General features: G+C 39.8%; 1 long non-coding RNA gene across 1 annotated transcript; it reads right to left on the reverse strand.

The window, feature by feature from the left end:
* Nucleotides 1-5,355: 5,355 nt before the first annotated feature.
* Nucleotides 5,356-7,093, reverse strand: LOC116071011. Its single transcript, XR_004110668.1, has 2 exons — nt 6,981-7,093; nt 5,356-5,467 (listed from the first exon to the last, which is right to left on the reverse strand). It is a non-coding gene; the product is annotated as an uncharacterized LOC116071011 (long non-coding RNA).
* Nucleotides 7,094-8,466: the final 1,373 nt, after the last annotated feature.

Below are 8,466 nucleotides of genomic sequence, written 5' to 3' on the forward strand. Positions count from 1 at the left end.
TCTTCTTCTTCTTCTTCTTCTTCTTCTTCTTCTTCTCCTTCTCCTCCTCCTCCTCCTTCTTCCTCTTCTTCTTCTTCTCCTCCTCCTCCTTCTTCCTCTTCCGCTTCCTCTTCCTCTTCCTCTCCCTCTCCTTCTCCTCCTCCTCCTTCTTCCTCTTCCTCTTCCTCTTCCTCTTCTTCTTCTTCTTCTTCTTCTCCTCCTCCTCCTCCTTCTTCCTCTTCCTCTTCCTCTTCCTCTTCTTCTTCTTCTTCTTCTTCTCTCCCTCCCTCCCTCTCTCTGTAGCTCATAACCCTCCCATCACCATAAAGCCCAACTAGAAGAATCAAACTGATGCCCCGCCCCTCCTCAAAGAACTATTGCTGAGACAGTAAGTGCCTGAAAGTGTTTCCCATGTGTTCTTGAAGTTGCCAACACTCTGCCTGGGGATAGCAATAAGACATATGGGGGGAGGGTTTCTCATCTCTCACTCACTGTTACACGTCTTCTTTAACTTACTATCTTACAGAGAGATCTCCCATCTTGTGAAGACTCCTAGGATGAGTCCTTAGGTGAACCTCAGAAGCTTGTGACCAGCATCAGACCTAGTTTGTGTCCAGAGAGAACAATGGAAGCAAGCAACTCCTGACATATAGTAATGAATAGGCAGGTGCTAGTCTGAAGGGAGATACTAAACCACAGCTGTTCTTCTGCCCGGTACCTGGCTAGCCCTCTGTTCTTTGGAGCATCATTAGCTGCTGCTCAGTTTCGGATAAATTAGACTTGAAAATGGTAAGACTCTATCACCTTCTGTAGGGCCAGATTTGTAGATAGATATTGTTTAAATTTGACTTTGTTGTAGAAGATCTTCTTTTCTCCATTTATTGTGATTGAAAGTTTTACTGGGTATAGTAATCTGAGATGTTATGCAGTCTCTTATGGTTTGTAGCACATCTTTTCACACACTCCTGGCTTTTAGTCAGGTATAATTCTAATAGATCTACCTTTATATGCTACTTGGCCCTTTTTCTTTGCAACTTTTAATATTTTTTCTTGGTTCTCTGTGTTTACTGTTTTGATTATTACGTGATTAGGGGACTTTTCTAGTCCAATCTATTTGGTGTTCTGTTTGCTTCTTGTACCTTTATAGGCATAACTTTTGTTAGGTTAAGGACATTTTCTTCTATGATTTTGTTGAAAATAATTTCTGTGACTTTGACTGGTTTTTTCTCCTTCCTCTATTCCTGTTATTCATACATTTGGTCTTTTAAAGTGTACCAGATTTTCTGAATGCTTTGTGTCAGAAATTTTTTAGATTTAACTTTTTTTTTTTTTTTTACCAATGCATCCATTTCTTCTATTTGTATCTTCAATGCCTGAGATTCTCTCTTCCATCTCTTGTGTTCTGTTGGTTAAGCTTACCTTTGAAGTTCCTGTTAAAATTCCTAAGCCTTTTATTTCCAGAATTCCTTTGGTTTGTCTTCTTATTGCTTCTATTTCCATTTTCATGTCTTGAATGATTTTATTCATTTCCTTCAATTGTTTTTTTTTTCCTGGCATTCTTTAAAGGGTTTATTCACTTTCTTCAATTGTTTATTTGTGTTTCTCTGGATTTCATTAAAGGGTTATTTATTTCCTCTTTAAGGACTTCTATCATCTTCATATAAGTATTTTAAGATCTTTTATTTATGCTAGAATATTCAGGGCCTTCTATGGTAGGATAACTGGGCTCTAGTGGAGGCATACAATCCTGGCTGTTATTGATTGTGTTTTATGCTGCCATCTAGGCATCTGGGTTTGGTGTGATTATAGGGTCTAGGTGCTGGTTTATGGGAGGTCAAAAGGAGATAGTGGGATCCACAGAAGGGATAAAGATGGGGGGTGGAGGGAGCCTGTACCTGGTGTTCTATTGCAGTAATGGGGACTATCATGAGGGATTGGATCAGCCAGGAAAACAGAGGAGAGAATTCTTTACATATATAGGAAGGACAATTCTCAAGTTCATATGGAAAAGCAAAAAAAAAAAAAACCAAAACAAAACAAAAAAACAAACCAAAAAAACCAAAAACAAAACAAAAAACAAAACAAACAAACAAAAAAACTAGGATAGCTAAACAATCCTGAAGAATGAAAGAACTGTAGGAGCTATCACCATCCCTGATTTCAAGTTGTACTACAGAGCTATAGTAATAAAAACTTCACAGTATTGGCATAAAAATAGATACATTGGCCAATGGAATAAGATTGAAGACCCAGACATAAATCCACACACCTATAGACATCTGATTTTTCATGAAGAAGCTAAAAATACACACTGGACAAAAGACAACAACTTCAAAAAATAGTGCCGGTCAAACTAGGTATCTGATCTGCATGTAGAAGAATGCAAATGGGTCCATACTTATCATTCTACATAAAACTCAAGTCCAAGTGGATCGAAGACCTCAACATAAAACCAGATACACTGAATCTGATAAAAGAGCAAGTGGGGAATATAGCCTTGAACACATTGGCACAGGAGACAATTTCTCAACAGAACAACTTTTTAATAGGACACTAACTTTTAGAGTTTCATGGTTGCTCTTTTTTGAGGTTGAGCTTAATTCTAGATGGAATTATTAAATGTTGTTTTATGTAAATGCTAACAGGGACTAAAACAGTCACCATGGTTCTGTCACATGGGCTTTCCTCTTATTCTTTGTACATCCTTTGGATGCTCTTTCTTCAAGGCTTTCAGATGGGCTGGGGCTGGATGATCCCTGTTCTCTAACACGTGACTCAGCCTAACCCTCTTAGGATGTCCATCTCCTCCTCCCCCCAATACTTTCTTTAAAGTATCATTTAAAAGCATTCATCCCAACCACATAGCTATCCCTCTAAGCCACTCACTCATAATTTTCATACTCATAACTTTTCAAGATTCCATTTATTGGCCTCTTCCTTGGATAGAATGTAAATTCTCAGGGAACAGGGAGTTTGTTCTTCTTTGAACACTAAAGTGTTTCTGGTGAACACATCCCTGCACGTAAAAATAGTTTGTGAATTAATAAAAATGTCCTTGAGGATAAAAATCTCTGTTTACCCAATCTCTGTATCTACTCCAGCATTAAGAGAACACACACGAGGACTTAATAAATTTTCATTAAGCTCTAATTGTGTTTTATTACTAGTTTCATAATGACCTACGGTTGTGAAGCAGTATAAATTCATGTTCATTTTCACACCAAGAGACAGCAGTGCAGGAGGCAGCACCATAAACCCACGTGCACGTGCTGACCATGGCTTGTCCTCCCCTCAGCTCTGGCTGTGTCGTCTGCCAGCCTTTGCATTTTATCATGTGTCCACATGCTAGTTATTCCACAGGTGCTTTATGTTGATTTAATGAAATAAATTGGTAGGATCTCTCTCCTCATTCTCAAAGCTTAAAAGGTTGTTGTTGCTGTTCTATGCAAAAACTGCTGTGATTGAATTGATCTATGCAGAGTGATCCTTATGCTTCCAGCCTTGGGCATGACTCATCTGACACAGTTGTGAAGAGAACCCAAATGGGCAACATCAGTGTGCCGAAGTAGGATCTTGCTTTTTCTCCAGTTGAGCCAGAGCTCAGTCAGAACATATGGTATGAACTTGGAGACGCACAGTCTTCCTGGTGTCAGAAAACACTTTTCATTCAGCTGCTGGAGACTGGACCTCCATGTGGTCCAGGGTGGGTATCTTGGCAGCTTCTTAGGCCTCCACCGATACTAACCACATGACCTTCCCTAATACTGAGTATCATAACTTACATCAAGAGCCTTTAAGAAATGGATCATTTGAGCTGTGCCCAGGACCCATGGAAACTGATGAATCCTCCCCATCTCTATCTCACACATCAATGCAAGAAGACAATCCAGGCAATGTAGAATAAAAGATACACAGGGATGTGACCCCTCTAGAATAAGGCACTATGAGACAATGTCTGGGCTTCATGAAATATTAACGCAAGGCAGAACATAAACGTGTTCTTGTCACAAATGTGCAACATCTACAGGAGCTTCATGAATGTCACATGGCTTAAAGATCCATTTTGAGGGATCCTGGAAGACAATCAGTGGTCAATGTCTGACTGGAAAACCATGTCTGCTCCTCATATTCTTTTATTCAGAGAGAGAGAGAGAGAGAGAGAGAGACAGAGGGAGAGGGAGAGGGAGAGGGAGAGGGAGAGGGAGAGGGAGAGAGAGAGGTTTGATGGGAAGGAGCACAGAGTCACGATTTAGGGTAAATACTTTCAAGCAGACTGAATGGACCCCACCTCTGCTGTTCAGTTGACTAAAACACAGCAGGGAAGTGACTAAACATCTTTGTGCCTCAGTTTCCTTCTCTGTTAGCTGGATGCATACATATACTCACCTCATAGGTGAGGTCTGAGGACTCACTCAGTGAACAACAATATTTCTGAAGTGACTCCCATAGAGCTTTATGGATGTTAGCATTCCTCAATTGGAGGTGCTGGCTGGAAGGGTAGCTGTAATGGCCTGTGATACGTCTACATCTGCAGGTCTCTCCAAGTGCTTGGAACAACACAATCTAGGGAAATAGCAGGGGCTCCCCTAGTGACATTTCGAATGAGAAAATGATGTGGCTGCATCCTTCATAACTGCATGGAGAGACTAAACACGTCTGTGTCTGTGTCTACAATTCTCCGTGAAAACAGATCATGACGGGGAGGGGTGGGGGCGGGCATTACAGTGGATGCTTGATGCTGTACAGATAGGGCCCCCAAAGTGTTACTTAGGCTTAATAGTGAATGCAGTTTAATTAATTGTGACAGCAGGGACATATTCCAAGTCACTCTCGTGCAAACAATTAAAATAGTTAATTCCCAGCTCTCTAGAAAGGAAGAGGAATTCCTAGCAGAGTAAGTAGTCTGATTCAAAACATAGTCCTACCTGTATACCTGTTACTAAAATAGATCCCACTCCACAGAGCAGGGAGGAAGATTCCCAATTCATGCTGCCCTTGGGAATCGATATGTAGTGATTTTTGCATAGAGGGTTTCTTCTGTTCTTATTTAAGCACTAGTTGGGAAATAGCATCTTGATCTCAGTAAGCTCTGATGATGTAGGAATTTACAGCTATAAGAAGAGAAAGATCCATTTTCTTCGACAAATTTGGTAGAGGCAGAAAAACACGCAGTAAATTAAACCTGATTTGCATGACATTGAGCATGCATGCAGTCCTTCCTGTGAGGCAGAGAACATTCTTTGATTGAATTTTTCTATTTCTCTATGCTTGTGGGGTATTCTGGGAACAATTGAGGAGTCCTCTGTTGGCTAATTAACACCTGTAAATTCACATCGCCTGGTGTCTTCCTTATATTGCAGAGGTAATGAGTCCAAGTCCTGGTAGGGTTGTATTTTTATTAAAATTTCTTCGTATCTTTTTCTTTTCATGTCAAACAGATTGCTACATATTTAACCCTTTTGTGGTTTTTTTGTGATCTGTCTTTATCCTGGGAAATAAAGCAGAAGCAAGAGAACTATTATTGAGCTGCTAAAAGGAAGAAGTCTAATACCCAGGAAGGAGGTGGATGGTGAAATATAGGTTCTAACTCTAAGTCATGACATACTAATTGGGAACTGAAATGCCAGCTAACTTGTCTGTTGTTCAGTCTATATGGTGTAAAAAATTATGTATGATGATGAATTTATTAACATCCATTTCTTGCTTGACACGTGATGGTGAGGACCAAGCAGTCGGCAAGAGAAAGGACAGAGCCACCATCCTCTAGCATGTCCTGGTGACAAAGGTAACAGACAACAAAGGCAAAACTGATGAATACATGGAAATACAGTCATGGAAGCATGGAAATAGAGAGAGAAGCCAACCTATTGGGAAGGATCATAAACTTCTTAGAGTAGATTAAAAACAACCTGAATATTAGAAGATGCAAAGAATCAGTATCCCGGGGAGGGGCATGAATAGGCACAAAGTGCCCTGCTAATGGATAATGCAGGCACTCACATGTGGATGGGTCTAGGATGACTTTTAAATTCCTGTATGAACTAACTAGCTAGTTTGGTTAATGGGGCTGAAAAGTTCCACTTAGTCATCCCTACCCCACAGGGGAGTGAGTTCCATCCATGATGACTTATTAAACTTCTGTACTTTGTTCTGCATTATCTTACTTCCAACCCCTTGGAATCAGCTTTACTATCTGAATAAATCTCAGCTCACGAGTCAGAGAGAAATCAACCCACTCCATTCAGATGATACATGCTTGGGGCAGTTTGGGGTGAGGGTAGTAAGCTCCTTCTGTTGACCCATTTCAATGTTATACCTTTCTGAACAGATATGGTCAATAGGCTCCTTATGCTTGCAAAATTAATGATGACAAATACCCTTCTTTAAAAAGTTCAAGGAAATAGTCATAGGGTGAGGTTAGTCCCATTGGTTTTTGTATTAGTTATGGTGAGACACTATACAAAGAAAGTTCCTCCAAATGTGTAAAGGATCTGGAACAGGACAACTATGTATTCTTTGTATGTAGCAGTACCAAGTAGGATAACAGGTTGCTGGAATGCTCTTCATTTGTTAAATTATTTTTGGATCTAGGCTTATAAAAAATGTACTATTTTCAAGTTGTGGCTATTAAAATAACGTTAGGGATACCTGTGTGTTTGTCATCAATAGAGAAAATGTCATGGCAGGCAAGATAAGGAAGAATTGTATAGGACAGGCCTGGAGTGAACAAACATGACATCTATCCACATTCCTTCAGCTAGAACTTACCTTAGGGCCATGCTTAGTTGCAAGGGTGGCATGAACTCAGAAAGAAGAGAAAAGTGTGCCATTTCCCTGGCAGCTAGTTGTCTCTACAATACCGTTATACCATGCTACCTCCTAGAATACATTGTACTTGAATTTTTTTTATAAATATGACTCAGTAGCTGCCCTAAACATTGGAACCTAAGCTCATCACTACAGTTGCATGCCAACCATATGGACACATGCTCTACACTCACCCCTGTTAGCTAGCAAGAAGTGATGACCCATGGATGAAGGCCAAGACCATAAAAGTAGGAGATGGAGAATCTTTCTCTGTGATCTCGTGCCTGGAGGTTCATGTTGTTTTAAGATGTTAGAATCTGAAGTTCTTGTCTGTTTTATTTGCTCATAGTTCTGAAGAACATTATAATCAAACATAGAGTTCTGAATAAACACACAGCTTTGAAAACAACTGAGCTAGATTTCCAAATTAATGACCTTAGAATTTATTAGGATTTGCTAGCCAGTCATGAAAGATATTTGGAATTCCATCTCAAAGGATAAGAAGTAGATGAATAAAAGCCACAGTTCTGACTGGCTTGAAGATCTTCAGACTTACTGGAAATTTTATTTGTGTATTTAAAATTTTTATTTATTTTTTTGGCAAATGAAATAATATGAAATGTATGAAAACAGTATATTGGTCGGCTTTGTGTCAACTTGATACAAGTTTGATGGAGACATTTGGGGAGAGGGAACCTCAATTGAGAAAATGTCCTCACCAGATTAGCCTATGGGCAAGTTTGTGGTATATTTTCTTGATCGATGATCAATGTAGGGGGGCTACCTCATTGTGGGTGGTGCCACCTCTAGGTTGGTGATCTTGGGTGTTATAAGAAAGCAGGCTGAGCAAGCCATGAGAAGAAATTCAGTAAGCAGCATTTCTCCATGTTTTCTGCCCTTGTTCCTGCCTCTAGGTTCCTGCTCTGACTTTTCTGGAAGATGAACATATAAGCTATAAACTGAAATACATCCTTTCCTTCCCAAGTGGCTTTTGGTTATTGTGTTTTATCACACAATAGACAACCTAAGGCATATAGATAAAATTTATTTTGCATATATACTCCCCAGTTCTCACTCCAAATCTTTTCAGACCCCATATCTCCTCCTAACTTCATTGAACCCTTCTCATCATCTTCCTCTTTTATAACTCAGCAGTGAGTGTTCCACATATGCACATGGGTGTCAGGCCACTGTGATGTCATTTGGCTTTCATTGGTGTGAATGCACCATCTATTACCTTCCCTTCTGTTCTTCTCTCATTAGTAGGCATCATTAAAATAGTACTGTTTGGTGACCACAACATTGCTAACAAAATAGGAGCACTGACTTCTTGTGGCAGTGGTTATATATAAGGGGAGCCATTTTGATAATCCAGGCTATTCCTGTAACAAGGCTTTCAGATTGTCAAAAGGTGAAATTGAATTTAAAACTGTGAAAGGTCATTGACTTTCATAGGCTTCTTCTTTGGGATGTATGTAATATGGTGGAAAGAACTGGAGCTTCAGAGAAGGACCATCAGGCTCAAATGTTAGCTTTCTCTCTACCCATCATACAGAATTTAAGTGAGATCAGAGATGACATGTACAGATTTTTGAGTGAATGGATAACAATGGTAACAAACTCATCTGTGTTGTTACCATTGTGAGAAATGAGCTCTCCCCCCTCTCTTTCTGTGTGTGT

The sequence above is a fragment of the Mastomys coucha genome, unplaced genomic scaffold, assembly GCF_008632895.1.
Source record: "Mastomys coucha isolate ucsf_1 unplaced genomic scaffold, UCSF_Mcou_1 pScaffold1, whole genome shotgun sequence".
Classification (NCBI taxonomy): domain Eukaryota; kingdom Metazoa; phylum Chordata; class Mammalia; order Rodentia; family Muridae; genus Mastomys; species Mastomys coucha.